This window comes from Bos javanicus, chromosome 26 (genome assembly GCF_032452875.1).
Source record: "Bos javanicus breed banteng chromosome 26, ARS-OSU_banteng_1.0, whole genome shotgun sequence".
In the NCBI taxonomy this organism is placed as follows: domain Eukaryota; kingdom Metazoa; phylum Chordata; class Mammalia; order Artiodactyla; family Bovidae; genus Bos; species Bos javanicus.
Genome location: NC_083893.1, coordinates 31,444,927 through 31,465,832, shown reverse-complemented (window position 1 = coordinate 31,465,832; position 20,906 = coordinate 31,444,927). Strand labels below are relative to the sequence as shown.

Here is a 20,906-nt window from a genome sequence, read left to right as displayed (position 1 = left end):
ATATTCATTGGGAGGACTGATGCTAAAGCTGAAGCTCCAATACTTTGGTCACCTGATGTGCAGTGCCAACTCATTGGAAAAGACTCTGATGCTGGGAAAGATTGAGGGCAGGAAGAGAAGGGGCTGACAGAGGATGAGATGGTTGGACGGCATCACCGACTCAATGCACATGAATTTGAGTGATCTCTGGGAGATAGTGAAGGACAGGGAAGCCTGGTGTGCGGCAGTTCATAGGGTCTCAAAGAGCCAGACACGACTTAGTGAATGAATGACAAGAGGAACCTAGAGCAGTGAGAGAATGGTTAAGATGAAGACACTGAGGAAAGACTCTCTCTAAAGAGGAAACCGAGCTAAGACCCAACTGAATCAAGAAAAGCCCCTGAACCTTGGTGCCATTTAAACAGGAGAGGGAAGCAAGTGAAAAGACTCTTGAGGCCAGAGGCAGGGAGGAGGCTGTGGTGGCAGGAGCAGATGTGGAGGAAGACACATTGCAGGAATGGTCCAGACCATGCAGGCAGTGCCTGGAAAGAATGTTCTGTTCACTTTCCCAGAGTCAAGGTCTTACGGTTGATCTGGTTTATCTGTCATCTCGCTTGGGTTTTGTAGAGAGGCAAAGCAATAAATAACTGATTGAATATTCTGCTTACAGAAGGGCACACAACTTTTAAAAAGTCTTTTTTAAAAAGAACTCACTAATTCTCCTGCAGTTTTTAGGAAAATAGGAAACAAAGCTGGAGAGGTAGGGAATGTGGGATGGGAGAAAACAACCACACACACAAAAAAAGCATTGCTTCAGAGAAGACAAGTGTGGGGAATAAAAGAACTCAACAGTGAGCACTCACCGGCAGCAGGTTCTTCATTTGCAGGAGTAAATGACAGCCGTGGTCCCAAGTCCCACAGCTGATTAAGAGCTGAGAGAGATAAGGACACAGATCCTGCTTTCCTCCTCCATCCTTGCTTGCCACTCCCCTTCCTCTCAGTCTGTCCTGGCTGGTGCACATTTAGGAACCACCAGAGGGGTCTTCAGCCTCTTACCTCCACCCTCTTCTCCAATAAAGCATCTAAGTAGCTACGAGTCCTTGGGAGAAACCGGCTTAGTGTGGAGTTGTTACTTCACACACCTCCATGTGCCTGTACAGGAGACAGCTGCATCTGACCCCACCGTGGAGCCACCTTAGGACATAAGGGGAAACTTCCCTGGTGGTCCAGTGGTGAAGAATCCCCCTGCCAATACAGGGGACACGGGCTTGACCCCTGGTCCAGGAAGACCCCAGATGGCTCAGGGCAACTAAGCCTGTGTTACAACCAGTGGAGCCCACACACTCTAGAGCCCATGTTTGCAGCAACAGAAGCCAACAAAATGAAAACGCTGCGCACCACAACTAGAGAAAGCTCGCTCACAGCAACAAAGACTCAGCACAGCCAATGAGTAAATAGATGATATAAAAAAAAAAAAAAAAAATGTAAGGGGGATGTGGTGTGGCCAGTGTCAGTGTTTCCAGCAAGAAGGAAGAGTCCCAGGGAAAAGGAAACTCAGGTGCAAACAGAATTTTAACCCACTAAGTGAAAAATGGTCAGTGTCCCCCCACTCCCCAGAAGCTATGTGGCTGGAGATTCCACCAACCCTTTTTCTGCTCCTACAGGATCCAAGTCAGCCACCGAGTTTTCCCTGCACTGAGAGCTGCCAGCCCACAGCCTTCCCCAGGCCAGGCCCTCCCTGAGGCTCTGAAGGAGAATTAAGCAGGAGGAAGAGGGCTGTTCAATAGGCAGAATCGCAGAGACCCCTCCAAACCCAGTGAATCAGAGTCCATGGAGCCAGGACCTTGACCTGCTCATTTTTAAACCAGCTCCCCAGGTAATGCTGTTGCCAGTTAATAGTCACAAGTTTAAATGAAAACTTAAATGAAATTCTCAACCCTCCCAGCAACCAAGTGAATTTCTCTCTTATCAGCCTGATAGGAGACCCCTGACCCCAAACCCTTTTCCAAAAACCCCTCCCTTTTCCACTAAATAGGAGGCCCCAGAGCAAGACTGTGAGGCTCAACTTAGGCAGAAAGAGGACATTTCCCCAAGGAGGTGCCTTCAATAAGCTTGAAAAACAATTTACTTTGCAGCCCACACAGCCTGCAGGAGTCTCCTAGCTCTCCGTGGATTAAAAGGATCTTGCGAAACTCAAATAAGGAGCCCCCCACGACCCTGGGTCTTAGCTGGCTCAAACCCACTGCCATCAGTCTGGACGTTGACACTGTTGCTGGAAATCCTAGGTCACAGTTCTGCGAGAGGAGAGAAGCAGGGCCCAGGCTTGGCACATTTCTTGTAGATGAGGAGGTTTGGCCCAAGCTAGTTCTGTTGGAGACAGAATTTAATTAAACGGGGTGTCGTGTAGTGATGGGGGGAAGAAGGGGTGAAGGAAGAGAAGGACATTGAGACAGGCAGCCAGCGGGGCTGCCCTGATCCACTTCCTGGGCAACCCAGCTCTGTTCAGTCTTTCTGTCTCTCCACTTCTCCCTTCTCTTTCTCCCCCTTTCCTTTGCCCTCTTCTCTTTTTACTTCTCTCTTCTTGTCTCTCCCCCCCTTCCCTTTCCCTTCAATTTTCAGCAAACATTTACCAGGTGCTCCCTCTGTGAGCAGCCCTGTGGATAGCCCTGAAGTGATGCAACCACACCATCAGGGGTCTCTAAAAGCTCCCAGCTCACAGGGAAGATCCAAAGAATAGGCAAATGTGTTCAGTTACAAATGGTAAGGCAGGGACACCTAAACCAGGCACCTATCCAGGCTGCAACTTAAGAAAGTGGTGTCTGAGCAGACATTGAAGTGAAAGTGAAGTCGCTCAGTCGTGTCTGACTCTGCAACCCTGTGGGTTATAGCCTACCATGCTCCTCCGTCCATGGGATTTTCCAGGCAAGAGTACTGGAGTGGGTTGCCATTTCCTTAATGTCTGAGCAGACATTAGGGAGGTGAATGTGCAGCAGGGTAGCAAAGTGCAGGAGGGGGTGGGTGGAGAGTGCTCCAGGCTAGGATAAGTTCCTGATTCAAGAGAAACATGTCAGGGACTTCCCTGGTGGTCCAGGGCCTAAGATTCTGTATTCCCAAAGCAGGGCGCCCCAGTTCAATCCCTGGTCAGGGAACTAGATCCCAAGTGCTAAAACTAAGACCTAACACAGTCAAATAAATAAGTAAAGAAATAGCATCCCTGAGGGGCTGTGAGGAGCCAGGACTGCCATGCGTGGTTGTGCAGGTTGCATTCTGCACAGGACACCAGGTCCCAGAGCCACCCTGGAGCAAGGACCTTTCTTTCTCACAGTGAGCCTCCTGTGTTTGTCTCCTATATTGACAGAAATGGCGTGCCAGATTCTTCCACTGTTACTCTTCTCCATGATATGCTGGCAAAAGATTGGGACAAGACCAGTAAAGCAGGAGAGTCGAGCATCTTTCTCTGCGTGTTCTGGGAAGTGCATGATATCCTTGGCCTCTACCCAGCCTGAGGCTCACCAGATCTGACCAAGTCTGGAATTGCTTCCCCAGCACTTTGTCTCTACTGCTGTATCTGGGTCCTCCCTTTTCTTCAGATGAGTCTCTCTTCCCTGAAGTCACCCACGCCCTTGGATTGGACTGCATGGAAATGGTTTATTTCCCAATGATTCCCAGCCAACATTTACCTAGTGATGCCTCATTACCATTTAGAGAACAACCTTCATGATGTGCATCAGGAATCATCAGTTATTCTCTCCCTTCAGGAAAAAGAGGCATTTAATATATTAGTCTTTTCCAGAGTTTGGCTCCATCTCTGATCAAAAGCTCTTGAAACAGATGCACTTAAGAAATGTTTGCCTACATTCCTAGTAATTAAAGCTCATTTAACTGGTCAGGGAGTTGACTCTCATCTGGGACAAAGATGGCTTCAAGATACCAACAATAACTTCCTTCACCCTCAGAAATAAAATAAAATCCTTTACCTTTCCTTTAGAGGAAAACTAAAGGTTGCCTCTGAACATCATTTCCCTCACAGTTGAACCCCAGAACAGACTTTATTCTGACTGAAGTAGTATTGACTCCATCTTGCCCATTAGAGTTCTTTGAAGGAAGGGTTACTTGGCAGTAACCTTCAGAATCTCACTCAGAAATAAGATTCTGAAAAATTTAGGAAAAGTAATATGTATTACTATCTTTGGGGAAGATGGCAAAGGTCATGAGGAAGGAGGCTCGGCATACGCAAAGGCGGGATCAAGCCTCAGGAGTCCCCCTGGAAATTCTTGAGCATCTACCCCCAAAACCAGAGTCTGCCTACTTTCTGCTTTGTGCTTTCACCTACACCTCTGACTTTACGGGGGGCTGTCCCCCACTACCTCTCTCTGAAAAAGAGTTAGCTTACAGCTCCAGTTAATAATTCCTGGGTGTGACAGTGCTTCAACCTACAAACTCCTTTGGAAATCCTCTAGCCTGCCTGAATAGGTTTTTCCAGCCACATGTGATTGTTCAGAGCCTCCCAACTGTGAGAGGCAGGAGATGTTCTAAACTGTCTAAACACAGATTTCTTTGAGTAGTTAAAAGATTGATTAGAAATTGTATTGGTGAAAGGTTTTTCACTTGTTGGGCCAATGTTTGCTGCTAAGTCTCCATATCCCTTACCTACTGTGTCCCTGGCAGTGTATTGATTAATATAATTGGTGTAAGTAGTAGCGTTAATGTTTGTAACCTTGGACCCTTGAGTTAATTCTTTTTTGTTGTAGCCCACCACACCTTTGCCCTATAGGAATTCAACTTTAATGCTTTTGGAGGGTGGCGCCTGCCTAATCACCTTTAGAGAAAAATAAGTTTTCTGAAGAAAGGGTCTTAAAATGTTAACAGGCCTCCGGGCCAGAAGATGATGCAAATCACCTAAACCTTTGCATATGATAAGTTTGCAGGAAGAAAGCCTGGCTTACTGCATGACTCTACCCCTTCCCCCATTATCCTCTATGCATAACTTAAGGTATAAAAACTATTTTGAAAAATAAAGTGCGGGCCTTGTTAACGGAAACTTGGTCTCCCCATGTCGTTCTTTCTCTCACCTTCTGGCTGAATTATTCAGCCTCTCTCTTCCACTGAATTTCCTCACTGAGCTATCCTTATTCTATTACTCTTTATATCCTTAATTAACGTTTAATTAAGCAGTTGTTTCCTGATCCTCACCAACGCCGTCCCCGCTTCGAATTCCCTGGATCCACCGGGGCCGGACCCCGGCAAGGAGACTTCATCTTCTTTGTATAGAAGAACCTATTTCTTTGCAAAAAGAATAAATGGGAGAAGAGACTCCTTTAGATTTTAAAATCTGCACTATCAGAAATGGCAGAAAAGAAAAGGTGCCTTTGCCCTGCAATGGGGATGTCTAATGAGAGAGGCATACTAATGCCAAGAGCCTGTCCCCAAGCATGGAGACATGCTAGAAGATACCATAGTCTCAAAGGCATGGCTGAAGGCCATAGACCCAGAGACTGCAAGACCTGGAGGGCGGTCCTGCTCAACTTCTCATTCTAGAGGTGAGGAAACTGGGGCTCAGTAAAGCTAAGTCACATAAGTACTCAATGGTAGTGCTGAGATGAGTCCCTAACCTGCTGCGAAGAACCTTCTCAGCACCAGTATGCTCCCTAATTTGTTGCATTTTATCTCATTAATTTGTGAGGGCACAGCTCTTTGGGGATCCAGAGAAAGTAAATGGCATGGTCCCCATTCACAAATAGAAATAGCTTTTGATTCTTCTAATCATACTAAATTAATGTCATTACTGTTTTTGAGATAGGCCACTGACCTGATCTCTTTAGACTGTGTTGAACACAAAACCTTTCTTGTCTACAAAGAAATAAAATTAACTCACAACTACTGCTTCCTGAGCATTTACTAGAATTAGTGGGAGATGGTGGACATGGAGGACGTGAGCTGACAGAGAAAAGAGGTTCTTTCTTCTCCACACAATAGATCAGACACAGGATGTAGTAAATTGTGGGTGCAGACCTGTGTGTGTGTGTGATTTTAGGCTGGATTTTTATATCAGACAGACTGGACTCAAAGATTAACTCTGGTAAAATTTACTGTGTGATCTTGGCCAAAGTAAGTAACCTCTCTCAGCACCAACTTCTTCACATCTAAAGTGGGAATACCCTCATCACAGCTGACTTGGAACCTTGGTATGAAGATGGAACAAGGCAGAGAATGTGAAGTTGCTGCATCTGAGGATAAAGGAGAGGTCAGTTCCTCATTTAGGAAGTAATTTTGATTGGAGAATGTGGAGAAAGGAGCTCTCTACTTTCTATTTTTCCATATTCTTTCAATTCTCCAGGATTAAGATGTTAGCAACTGTGAAACAGAAGGGAGAGACAGGAAGGAGACTTTATTAAGGATGAAAAATGGCTGCGATTTTGAAAACAGTCTTGTTGACAGAATGTGAGTACATTTTCAGAATAATTAACAGGAAAACCAGGACTGAGGAAATTAACTGCTGTTGATACAACTGAGGCTTCCTTCCCTGGTGGCTAAACTGGTAAAGAATCTGCCTACAATGCAAGAGACCTGGATTTGATCCGTGGGTTGGGAAGATCCCCCAGAGAAGGGAATGGCAACCCACTCCAATATCCTTGGCTGGAGAATGCCATGGACAGTGAAGCCTTGTGGGCTACAGTCCATGGGGCTGCAAAGAGTCAGACACGATTGACCAACTCACACACATTGATACAACTGCCTTCCAAGTGGCAACCTCAAAGCTGACACACGGTGAGGCCTCAATTTCTCAGATTCACAGAAGCACTTTGTCATGGAAGGCCTCTGTTGATAAGCTGCTCACTGCCTTGGGAGATGGAGGAGGTAGATCTGTCCATCATAACAAACTCTCCCAAAGATGGGAATGAATATTTCTAAGCCCCTAACACCCATTCAGCCTGTACTAGCTCCCTTTGCATGCACAAATTTAAATATTTTGTCAATTTTATAGATTAGGTATAATTAACTCTCTTTACTGATATTCAGAGAGCTTAACTTGCCTAAGGACACATGTGTGGAAATTGACATTTAGAACCCAAGTGTGCCTAACTCCAGAGCTTATGCTTTTTCCTCTCTGTAAGACTGCATTCCGTGAAGTGAAGGGGATGTGAAGGGAGGTAGGCTTATGACAGTAGGTGCTAGGGTGACTTTTTTAATGTTATTTCAATTGTGCTAAATTTTAGAACCACCACTGATTGAGTAGTTCAGTGAATGGCAAGTTACTTAATGTGTCTAATGTGTACTTCAGTTTCTCCATCTGTAACTATTTTTGTGATTCTGAAAACATCATTTCCATCCTACAGGGTTGCTGAGAGATTTAGAACCAATAGACCCTATAGAACCACCTATATTTATCCATGATGCTGCCAGATCTTACCTTCACTGAGTCAAGAATGAGCAGAGATGTCTATAGGATGGATATGTGTGTGTTGGAACAGACAGTATAAAACTCAAGTTCTATATTACTTCCTCTCCTTAGTGTCAACTCAGTCCTCATCACTAATCTGAGTTAAACCAGTGGAAGCAGTGACAGATTTTATTTTCTTGGGCTCCAAAGTCACTGCAGATGCTGACTGCAGCCATGAAATTAAAAGACGCTTGTTCCTTGGAAGGAAAGCTATGACAAACCTAGAAAGCATATTAAAAAGCAAAGACACCACCCCACTTACAAAGGTCCATATAGTCAAAGCTATGGTTTTTCTGGCAGTTTTGTATGGACATGAGAGTTGGACCATAAAGAAGGCCAAGCACCAAAGAACTGATGCTTTTGAACTGTGGTGCTGGGAAGACCCTTGAGAATCCCTTGGACAGCAAGGAGATCAAATCAGTCAATCCTAAAGGAAATCAACCCTCACTATTCATTGGAGGGGCTGATGCTGAAGCTCCAATACGTCAGCCACCTGGTAAGAAGAAATAACTCATTGGAAAAGAACCTGATGTTGTGGAAGATTGAAGTCAGAAGAAGAGGGCAGCAGAGGATGAAGTGATTAGATACCATCACCGACTCAATGGACATGAATTTGAGCAAACTCAGGGAGATAGTGCAGGACCGTGGAGGCTGGCATCCTGCAATCCATGGGGTCACAAAGTGTTGGCTAGGACTTAGCAACTAAACAACATGCTCCTCAGTCTTTTTTATCCAAGTTTTCTAGAGTCTCCTGACAGCAGGGGAACAGAAGAGCTGAATATGTGATGAGAGTTGGTTAAGACACAAGATCCAGGAGTTGTGAACTTGAAAAACAATACAACCTTGAGTCTAGTTCTATGAAAACCACAGAGAGAAGCCCCAAATGGCAGGGGACTGCCAGTTCTAACTAGTGGAAGAAAACTTACAGCAGCTATGGTGGAATGAGAACAGCATGCACTCTGGATACTCCAAGTTCAAATCTCAACTTCAAGGTCATTGGCTGCATGGCCTTAGGCAAGGATTCTTCCAATGGGTAACCTTGCTCAGGGACTCCTTAATGGTCTGGCCAGAACTTCACTGTTGGTACTCTTTAGCCTTAATCCTCTTTTCTACCCTCTTCTTTCTCAGATGTCAGCCCTGTATTGAGGTCTGAGGTCTCAATCTGCTCTCTGCTGCTCCTTCCTTCTTTATCCTTCCCAGTTGTTTCTTCCAACAAATCTCTTGTGTACATCTAATCCCATCTTGGTGTCTTACTCTCAGAGAACCTGAACTGACCCAGGTGGTGCCGGAAGTGATCTGAGAAAGCTGGGGATGGGCACAATCACTACCTACTGATAATGGGAATCTCATCCTCAGTGGGACATGAGATGTGAATAGTCCCTGGCAGAAGCTGGTGGCCCAACTGTTGAAGATTCATCGTGGTAACCTGAGAAAATGTCTTGATGGAGAAGGATGCCCTTGCTAGTGTAATAATCCAGGCACTTCAAAGACATGGGGGAACCAATACCTACAAGGACAGCAGAGTTGGCTAGATACCAACAAGTTGTACTGATATCCTGCTGGGGATGAAGAGAAACTAAAAGTGGCCAACAAATAGCTAAAGTTGAGTGTGAGAGTCAGAGGGACTATATGCAGAGGAAAAATAGACAATGATACTCAGAGTTTTGCCCTAAGCCTATATTAACTCTTTCCCTCTGTAATAATACAGTCTAAGGAGAGCTGGACTCTAGGGATATCCTACTGAATGTTACGCTGATCTATTACATTGATGTCATCACATTGACTGAGCAGTACAAGCAAGAAGTGATAGCAGTGCTAGAGGTGGTGGCAAGATATATTGCTAGGGATGATGGGAGATAAACCCTATGAATTTCAAAGATCTCCCATTTCAGAAAGGTTTCTAGGTGTCTAATGATCAAAAGTATACTTTTGGATTTCCCCTCAAAGTAAAAGACAAATGGCTTCATCTTGCATCCCCTACCACAAAGAAGCACAGCATCTGGTAGACCTCTTTGATTTCTAGAGAAAGTACATTCTACACCAAGCATATTGCTCCACCTGTAGACTGGATGACATGGAAAGATGCCAACTTTAAGTACAGCCAAAACAGGAAAGAGCCCTGCAGCACATCTAGGCTGCAATAAAAACATCCCTGTAAATTGAACCATATGGCCCCATGGACCCTGAGGGAATCAGATGTATCTATGTAGAGGGAAACATGCTGTGTGGATTTTATAGAAGGTATCAATGGGAAAACCACAATCCAGGCCCTGGGGTTTGGGAACATGACATCCACAGGGAAACATACACATTAGGATAAACTATTCTCACATTACTGGGTCCTGGTAGAGATGGAATGTTTGACCATGGGGCACCAAATGACCATGTGTCCATAACTGCCCACTATGAGCTTATTATGCTAGTCCAATAAGTCATAGAGTCAGACAGATGCAGCAGCAGCCCATCCATAATACAGGAGTGATACGTCTTGGACTAAATCAGACAGAGCAGGACAAGCAGCACAAATAATCTGCATAGGCAGGTAGTCCAAAGTCCCACGTTACCTACCACAATTGGATAAGTGGCACCTCTAGTTGCACATATGGCCACAGAGAAGGTCCTATATAGCCAGCAAAAACCCAAGCTTAGATTCTAAGTGGGTCAACTTGGTATGTGGGTGCGTGCTAACAACGGGCAATTGCTACACTACAGGAGTGGCCTTGACAGACAGAAAAGAGTGAAAATTTTCTCATTGGGTGAAACTGTGATCAATGTACTTGGTTATCCACTTTGTGTGGAAAAAGAAGCGGCTCAAGATTAGGACATATTTCTTGGATGGCTGCTCAGAAGCACAGTAGGGAAAAAATTGGAAAGATTGATAATAAGGATATCCATAGTAGAGATATGTGGATGGACCTCTTGGTGTGGAACCAAAGAAACCTGCATGTCACATTGAAGCCAAATAGAAAGCATTCACCATGGAAGAGGCACCGAGCATCCAAGTAGACAAATGACTCAGCCATTGACATCAGCCAGACCTCCACTCCAACCACCCCAGACCTGGGATGATGGGCACATGAACAGAGTGGCCTTGAGAGCAGAGGTAGAGGTCACACATGGGCCCAACATGAGAGTCTCCCACTAAGGCATCCCTTTTTTGTAACTTTTTCTTTGGCTGGGGTATGCAGGATTGGCATCAGCATGCAGGGTCTTAGCTCCCCAGCCAGGGATGGAAGCCATGCCCCCTGCAGTGGAAGCACGGAGTTCTAACCAGTGGAGCACCAGGGAAGTTCCAGTGTAGCCCTTTTAATTCACTCCCATGACACTTCATATGTCGCCTGTGCTGCACTTACCACAGTCATAACTAAACCGTCCCCAAATGGAGACTGGGGTGGAGGATCCCCTTCTGGACTAGACATTTCACAGTGTTTCTTTGTGTAACTGAGAAAGCCTTTATGCAGAGGCATTTGTTATTTTCCTTATTCCAGCAGGCCCCAAAGGTTTCCATCTGAAAGGAGGAAAGAATCATAATTGGATTTACTAACTGCAGGAAAGGAAGGACTGTGCAGCTTACAGGTACTGCAGAAGTTACTTTTTTCCTTTCATAACTTGAGAATGTACAGTCCTTGAGAACTAATAATGTCCTCAGAGATGGAGGTATGCATGTGGATCCACACCTATGAAGTTAATTAAGCAGATGTATTTGCAAACCATCCTGCCAGGAAAAGCATGAAGGAAGATATCATCTGTCCCCACCCAAGCCTATGAGTCCAAGAGCCTCTAGTTTCCTTCCCTTCCCATTCCATCCTGGAATGCCAGCAGGTATCTCCATTTGTCCCACCAAGTTTCTAGCAAACCATTCCTGACACAAGGACTCAGGCTTTGGAAATTCTACCATAAGACAGAGGCAACTAAGTTGCCAATCACCTAACATTAAGAGGAGTGGAGTTCCTCATAGGAAAAGATAGAGAAAGAGTAGGAATCCAAGAGCAGAGAAACAGAGGGAAGAACCGGAACCCCTTTAGGAAGGGGCTTCCCTAGTGGCTCAGACAGTAAAGAATCCACCTGCAATGCAGGAGACTTGTTTCAATCCCTGGATCGGGAAGATCCCCTGGAGGAGGAAATAGTGACCCACTCCAGTATTCTTGCCTGGAGAATTCCTTGGACAGAGGAGCCTGGTGGTCCATGGGGTCACAAAGAGTTGGACATGACTGAGTGACTAACACTTTCACTTCACTTGCCTTTAAAGCTACTTTTCATTGGAGTTTTGAAAACCTATTCAGCACATAACTTATTTTTTTCCTTCTGTGTATTGTTTTTGTTTTGTTTTAAATACATATTTTATTGGAAATATACATGCCAGAACATATTTCCCTGATTATACAACACAATTAATTTTATTACAATGAATAGACCTCTGTAACTCCAACTCCCGTGTTAAAGTCAGACACTCTTCCCATATCACCTATCAGTCACAACCCATCCCTCCCCTTGAAAGTAACCACTGATCTGGCCTCCTGAAAGCATAGAAGAATTCATACAAGCCCTCAATCCCATGGAAAATAAGAAAAACTTGACAGGCTTGTTGCAAAAGTCATACATTTAAAGGCATTCAAGAACTGCAGAAACCATGAAGACTGGAAGGAGTGAAATTCAAAGGGGTCATACATGGCAGAGTTGAGCTAGGTTTTGCAGCTGCCCCTGAGGACACTGGCAAATTCTGGGTGTTGGCCAGAGGCTGATAACTTGGATTTGACCCAGGAAGAGGGCTGATGCTGAGACAAGTGCAGGAAAACTGGTGGGACAGAGCCTGGGGCAGACATACAAGGAGGGAGTGACAGAAATGGAACACCTAGGGGCTTCAAACACATGACATTTTTCTACTGAAACATCTACTGAATTTTGAAGATGAATAAAGCAGGGATAGAAAGACCTGAACCTCAAATCAGAAAAGCACAGTGGAATTCGCCATAGCCTGTCACTGCCTGGGAGACAAAAAGTCACTCTGGGGAAGGGTCCTGAGAAATATGGACAGGAGTAGAAAGTCCTTGTTATGGGCTGAATTAGTCTCAGCCGTTCAGTCATGTCTGACTCTGTGCGATCCCATGGACTATAGCCCGTCAGGTTCCTCTGTCATCAATGATAGAGTGGACTGGGTTGCCACCTCCTGCTCCAGGGGATCTTCCTGACCCAGTGATCGAACATGAGTCTCTTTCATCTCCTGTATTGACAGGTAGATTCTCTACCACCAGTGTAATCTGGAAAACCCCATGGGCTGAATTACACCCTCCTAAAATTCATATGTTCAAGTCGTAGCCTCTAGTACCATAGAATGCGACTGTATTTGGATATGGGGTCTTTGAATAGGTAATTAAGTTAAAATAAGGTCATTTGGGGAGCCCTAATTGAATGTGACTGGTGTTTAATTTTTTTTTTCTTTTTTTTGCCATGCCTTGAAGCAAGGTGGATCTTCATTCCCCAACCAGGGATCGAACCCATGTCCCCTGCATTGGAAGTGTGGAATCTTAACCACTGGGCTACCAGGAAAGTCCTGTAACTGGTGTTTTTATAAGTAGAGGAAATTAGGAGACAGACATATTCAGAGGGAAGACCATGTGAAGAAACAGTGAGAAAGCAGCCATTTATGTGCCAAGGAGAGTGGCCTCAGAAGAAACCAACATTGCTAACACATTCATCTGAGACTCACAGATGCCAGAATTGTGACCAAAAAAGTGATTTCTTATTTAAATCACCCAGTCTGCGGTACTCTGTTATGGCAGCCTTGGCAAGGCGACACTGATTATCTGCAACTGCTTTTCCCAGAGTACTTACTTATCTGGACACCTCTACAGTCTACAAATCCAGCCTTGGTATCTGGCAGAGGGACACTTCTGTGGGACAGATAAACTAGTAGAATAAGTCTTGGTGGTTATTATTAGGCCAAAGTGACAAAGTCTAAGACTCAAGGAGCCTCAAACTACTACCAGTCTACTTGTTAGTAGACATGCCAAGTCTGAAGCTTCAAAGGTGGGGAATCAAAATGCCAAGCCACAAATCTCCAGAGAGTGGAGTAAAATTTTCTGCCATTAATGAGTTGAAGAAAAGTTAGGCTCTTGATTGAAATTCCTGATAGGAAGAAATCAGACTGAGGCTTAGACTTAACAAAACTAACCCAGCTTGAACTCTGTGACCTGTGGCTAAATTAAGTAGATTAGCACCCCGCTATTTGCCTATCAAAGGAAAGGGTAAATTTACCTGTCAAAGACAATGTCATCTAGAATTATACAGTATTTTAAGATATTTAATTAAAATTTACTATGGATGTAGAAATAGAATCATGTAACCAATAGCGAAGGGGAAAAATAAATTATAAAAGTAGATCCATAGATGATTCAGAAACACTCAATCCTCATTATTTGTCATAGTTCTGTTCTATAAATCTGCCATGAACACTGAGTGCTGAATACTAAACTGTTTCTCCAAGTGAAAACATGCAGATAGGTTCTTTTCCAGCCTCTGGTAATTTTTTTCAATCAAAAATGCCTTTTACATTATTTGGTTTGATGGACAATAGTCCTATAAAAAGAGCCAGCCTCAGGGGCATTGAAAACTTGCTCTTCCATGGAACTCTTTTCCTGTATAAGATTTAGCAAGTGTCTTAAAATTCTTTCACAGCCTCATTATCTACAGAACTTCTTCGCCTACAAATTTGACATTTTTCATGCCACATTGCCTTTTGAAAGGTGTGAGCCACCAGGAGCAGCTAAGTGTTTCATATCTAGCTAATTGTTACACCCTGAGTAACATGATGGTAAATTTCATTGGTATCTAGCATCACAATAGTGCTATACTTTTTCACTACACTTTTGAATACACAATTTTAGCTGCTTTTCCATCATGTTCTACACATATCATGCCCAAAGTTTGTACCACACACCTATTTTTTCCATGAGGTACATCACAGCCTTTTTTCACTTAGAAACACTGGACAGCACCTTAGCATTATGCTTGGGGATCATTTGAAACTGCTAAGTCACCAAATAAAGCACAAAAGCACAAAAATAAATGTAGCAAGTAAATCACAAAAAGTACACTTGCTTACAGTATGAGAGATAAAACAAAAAGTCAGAGCACTACCTTTTTCTACTTTATCTGGGAGTATGTGCACCAAATGACTCAAACATTTCACCCCTCTGCACATAGCCACAAATGACTATGAAAGTGCTGTGAGTATTGATTGGTGGGTTACAAATAAAGTTTAGAAAGTAAGCAGGTTCACAGAAGAAATCCACAAATAATGAGATGTACTTTCTGGGTGTGAGCAAAGACTTCAAAATAACTATCATTAATATGTTCAAAAGTATAAAGAAAAAAAGAACAGAAAAGGAATATAATTTCATCAGAGAATAGGAATCAATTAAAAAAAGAACCAAGTGTACATAAAATTGGAAACTTGAGGAATAGATTTAACAGAATACTGGATCCAGAGAAGATAGACTCATTTAACTGGAAGAAAGAAAAAACAGGACAAATACCAAGCATAGTGGACATGTGAGGAACATCGAAGTCAGATTGACAAAAGTGAAAGACAAAGAGAAAATCTTGAACGTAGAAAGAGAAAAAAGCATTACCTCCAAAGGAGTATTAAATTTTACAGCTGCCTATGTAATGGCAACTATGGAAATCATGATTCAATTGAATAATATGTTTAAAGTTCTGAAACATGATGATAATAATCCTGACTTCTACTACCATAGATTTTTTTTTTTTTGGTTGCTTCCAGCTTGTAGTTAATATGCAAATTACTGCCATGAACAGACTTAACTGTGTCTTTTGGTGCCACATTTACATGGAGTATATTTGAGCAGTGGAATTGCTAAATCATGAAATAGGCAGATGCTGTGAACTAAAATGCGTGCCCCTCAAATTCATGTGTTGAAGCTACTGTACTGAAGATGCAGCCTTTAAAGAGCTAATTAAGGTTAAGTGAGTTTATAAGATGTGTTCTGATAGAACTGGTGCCATTATATGAAGAGCAAGAGATAGCCAAGTTCTCTCTCCACCCTGTGAGGACACAGCAAGAAGGCAGCCATCAACAAGCCAGGAAAATCTATTATCAAAACTGAAAACAGAACGGCCCTCACAAAATCCAGCTTTGAATCAACCTAATTTCTGACTGAATTAAGATGATCTGCTCTGATGTTAACTATCAGTCTGAGGGAAATCAAATTCTTTCTGGAGGAAGATATCTAGAGTCGCAGAATATCCCTACAATTTTTCACACAAAATGTCTGACAAAAAAAATTACTAACACCAAGAGACTAAACCAAACGACCAAAAAAAAAAAAAAGCCCAAATGACCAAAACCTAAGAGAAAAAAAATAAGATAAGTTTACCATGAGATCCAAATATTAGAATTATCATAGTATTTGAACAATCCTGATTAATATGTTCAAAACTTAGATGAAAAGATAAAATTTTATAATTTCTAATCTATAAAGAACTAGAAAATTTTTAAAGAATCAGATGGAAATTCTGAAACTGGAAAATACAATAACTGAAATTAAGAACTCAGCAGATACAGCGAGAATATAAATTAGCACAGTCACTATAGAAAATAGTATGGAAGTACCTCAAAAAATTAAAATAGAACTATTATGTCACCCAGCAATTCTACTTCTAGCTATCGGAAAAAACAAAAACTCTATCGTGAACAGATACCTGCACCACCATGATCACTGCGGCCTTGTTTACAATACTGACATGAAAACAACATAAATGTCCATCAACAGATGAATGGATAAAGACAATTTGGCATTCATATACAATTTAATATTACTGAGCCATTAAAAAGAAAAGGAATTCTGCCATTTGAGACAATATGGACCTTGACAGCATTATGCTAAGTGAAATAAGTCAGACACAGGAAGCCAAACACTGTATGATCTCACTTATATGTCAACTCTAAAAAAAAAAAAAAGTTACATGATACAGTAAGTATATAATTACTGATATTTCTGGATTTATATTTATCTTTCCCACCTATTTCAAGTCTCTTTTCCTTTCCTATCTTACATTGTTTAGGATTAACCAAGTGTTCATTCACAATTCTGTTTCCCTTCTTTATTAGCTTATTAGTTGTGCCTTCTTTTGTCAATTTTGAGTGGTTATTCTGTCCAGATATTCTAATTATCCTTGGCTTCTTACATTCCAAGTTGTTCTTTTTATCACTTTCTAGGTGATGATGTATATATATATGGTGTGTGTGTGTGTGTAAAATCTCCACAATACATTATTATTGTATTGTAGTTAGCACTTATTTAGATTTACTACTTTCCTGATAGCTCAGTTGGTAAAGAATCTGCCTGCAATGCTGGAGACTTGGGTTTGATCCCTGGGTTGGGAAGATCCCGTGGAGAAGGGAAAGGCTACCCACTCCAGTATTCTGGCCTGGAGAATTCCATGGACAGTATAGTCCATGGGGTCACAAAGAGTCGGACACAACTGAGCAAATTTCACTTCATGTCACCAACCATTTTTAGGGATATTTTTTCTGGTTGTTGAATTTTAGGTTGGCAGTTATTATCCCTTAGCACTATGAAAATATTATTCTGGTCTCAATGAGGCAGGAAACACAGCGCAGACCCAAAGACCACTTCCTCATACATAGACATTATGCAAAAGGCACCTTCCTGTTTTGCACTTAATGAGATCGTGAACGCGGAGAAAAGGCATCAGCAACAAGAACATAAATTAAACTCTGGTTAAACTTTGTGACACCTGAAAAGGGGAACCCTACCCATTAAACCCCCGCATAGCACTGCTGAGCACGGCAGAGCACGGCAGTAGAAGCAACCAGGCTGCGGATGCCTGCTGAACAACTTCCGTACCTGGTACTTGACTAGGAGAGGAAAACTGAAGGGAAAATGGCTTTTAGAGCACATGTACTATGGTTTCAGGAGCCCAATGCTCAAGAAAGAAGGCTGATATAAACAGGTGAAATCATAGTCCTGCCTCCACTTTCCAATTAAGGAATATTCTACCCCTAATCTAAGAAACCCCCACCCAATCAAGGAATTGAAATAAAAAGGGGCTCAGAAAACACATAAGGATGTGTCTCACTGAGAAAGATCCTCACTCTTCTCTGAGTGCATTCTTTGAGAAGTTTTGGCCTTTTAATAAACTGCTTGTTTCTCTCTATGCCTTCCTCTCTGTATCTTACTCCTTTGTGTAGAGCAAGAACTTTGACATTTAATTTAGATTTAGCCTGCCCAGCATCACTAGGTCCCTCAAGCAGGCTCCCCCACTACCCCCACCATGGGCACACACCCACGTGTTGCTCCTGCCCCTTGCTCTCATCCTCTGCCTTTCATTTCCCAGCTGCCAAGATCCTGGAAGCTTTGCAGCCCAGCAAAGAAGGGCAATCCATTGAGAACAGTCTGTAGAGTATCAAGCGGTATCCAGATTACCCGTGAAACAGGACAGAAGGGGGAGGGCACAACCTTTAAAAGAGTGGCATAGCATTGAGGATATGACATAACGGGTTAGAATGAATTAGGCTCAAAATGGTGAAAGATTCATCTTCCAGTAGACCTTAATTTAAGCCTCATTATGCTCTGTACTCAGTTGCTCAGTCATGTCTGACTCTTTGTGGTTCCACGGACTGTAGCCCGCAAGACTCCACTGCCCATGGAATTTTCCAGGCAACAATACTGGAGTGGGGTTCCATTTCCTATTCCAGGGAATCTTCCTTACCCAGGGCTCAAACCTGCCTCTCTTGCATCTCCTGTATTGGCAGGCAGGTTCTTTACCACCTGGGAATTCCAAGCCTCATTATACACACATTGTAATAGATTAGCATGCTAAACAACACACTCACAGGGGCCATGATAGCTTCAAGGCTAACCAAAAAAGGCCAAGAAGCAGGCAGTAGCCCAATTCCTGGAAATCCCCATCCCTTCCCCAAGGTAGTTGGAATAATCCTCCCCCTCATTAACCTATGAAATTACCCAGCCCACAAAAACTAACCGCCCTGTATGTTGAGGACTCTCACATTTTGAGATAGCCCACACTCTGTCTGTGGAGTGTGTTCCTCTCCAAGCCCTCTTGTCTTTTGAGACAGACTGCATTCTGTCTCTGGAGAGTATACCACTCTAAATAAATCCACTTCTTACCCATTACTTTTGTTCTTACAGACTTCTTTCTGCAACAAGACATACAGAACCTGAGCTTCATTAAGTCCTGGATTCAGGTGTGTGATTTCAATTAAAAGACAGTGAGTTCAAGTCCCAATCTGAGTTAGGCAGTTTCACCTGCACTCTGCCTGTCCCGTACCTTAACCTCGGGTTCCTCCATAGGGACAAGATGGCAAAGTAGAAGGATTGAGCTCAATCCTCCTGAGCACACCAAAAGTACAACTAATTGCCGAACAACCATCAATAAAAAGACCAGAACCTACCAAAAATATATTCTACATCCAAAGACATAAAGAAGAAACCCAATGAAATGGTAAGAGGAATGCACGCAGGATATAATCAAACCTTATGCTCCCCAGGTGGGCAACCCACATACTGGAAAACAATTACATCACAGAAGTTCTCCCACAAGAGAGTTCTGAACCTCACAGCAGGTTCCCCAACCTGGAGGGTCTGATTTCAGGAAGAGGAACCCCCAGAACATGTGGCTCTGAAGCCAATGGGGCTTGAGCACAGGAGCTCCACTGGACTGGGGGAAACAGACTCTACTCTTGGAGGGTGTATGCAAGGTCTTGGGTGCACTGAGACCCACAGCAAAAGCACTGACCTCAGGAAAGCCTGGGCCAGACCTACCTGCTGGTCTTGGAGCATCTTCTGGAAGGCAGGGTGGCTGTGGCTCACTGTGGGGACAGTGACACTGGCAGCAGAGGTCCTGGGTGATAGTCATCAGCTTTAGCTTTCCAGGAGGCTCCAGTGCTGGGACACCTTGGGCCAAACAACAAACAAGACAGGAATACAGCCTCACCCAGCAGCAGACAGCTTGCCCAAAGACTCTCTGAGATAGCCCTCTAGAAATGCCCCTTGACCTGGCTGGCCCTGCTCACCAGATAGCCAAGACACCACTCCACCCACCAATGGGTGGTATTGATCACTCCCACCGGGAAGCCCACACAAGCCTCTAGACCAGCCTTCCCAACCAGGGGGCCTACATCAGCAGGAAGGAAATTACAATCTGGGCAGCCCAATGAACCAAGTCCACAAAAGCAGACCAGAACCTTCCTGGGGAGTGTACAGCTGGGACACATAGGTCATCCCCCACAGAGAGCCAGTTCTTCAGGGTCAAGAAACATAACTAACCTTCTATGTACATAAAAATACAGAAATTAGAAAAAAAATAACACAGCAGAAGAATATGTTTCAGAAGAATGATCAAGATGAAAATATTATTCTGTTTTGGGGGGACTTTCATTGTTTCAGTAGACACATTTGCTGTCATGCTTTGTTGATCCTAAACGGTGACTTTTTCCTGATCACATTTAATATTTTCTGTTTCCTTTAATCTTCAGTGGTTTTTCACTGTCTTTTATCTATAATATGTGGTTTCACTTAATTTTATCCTGCTTGGGGTTAGTAGAGATTCTTGAAACTATGGCTTGCTGTCTGTCATCAACTTTGATCAATTATCCTTCATTCTCTCTTTAAATAAGGCTTCTGCCCCCATTTCCTCCTTTCTGCCTTTTGGTGCCTTGAGTTACATGAGTGTTAGACTATATGCCATGCCCTTGATGTCTCTTATTCCATTTTTATGCTCTATGTTTTATTTTTCTATGGCCTGAAAGGATGCTTTCTATTAAAATTCCTTCCAGTTCACTAATTACTAATATATTCACCCTTTCCTCTTGGCAGGTAACTGGAGCGGTGGCATAAAACCTCAATCCAGTGAGGGGAATTTATTAACACTTCTGTAAGGCTCAGTTTTAGACTTTGTAAGGCTTGGTCTAGCTTTAATTAAGTGCTACTTTTATCTTGCAGTTCTTGAAGAGTCCTACCTAAAGACCTTGGGTACTTTGCATGATGCCTCACCTTTAGAGGGTCCTGAACTTCATTTTTTAAAATCTCTTTTGTAGTGTTAGATTGTTGAAAGTGCCACTTCACTTTTCAACTGCACTGTGCTGTGTCCCTAAAGCACTCTCTCTCCAGCTTTAAAAAAACAAAAAGGGAAGTGCCTCAGGGGAAAAACTATGTCAGATTCACATTCCTACATCTTGACCTCTCAAGTTCTTATAACCTTAGAATATCCCCAGTGCTTTCAAATAGACTATATTTTAAAATATTATACAACTTTCCCCACCATTCTTGGTGAGAGTATTGATCTGTCACAAGTCATATAAATAGCCATCATACCACATTTTTTAAATCATCTAAAAAGTAGATGTTCAGCAAAATCTTCAGTAAAAATTCCATACCTATGTAAACTGGAAGATTTAAAAGACTGAGCAACAAAGCTAAAG

At 43.0% G+C, this 20,906-nt stretch overlaps 1 long non-coding RNA gene across 1 annotated transcript in view; it reads right to left on the bottom strand.

The window, feature by feature from the left end:
• The window catches only part of LOC133239410 (uncharacterized), a 97,497-nt gene that overhangs the window by 62,662 nt on the left and 13,929 nt on the right, over positions 1–20,906 (bottom strand). Inside the window, exon 4 of the long non-coding RNA XR_009733830.1 lies at positions 19,249–19,380. This is a non-coding gene — a long non-coding RNA (uncharacterized LOC133239410). The remainder of the gene's footprint in view (positions 1–19,248; positions 19,381–20,906) is intronic.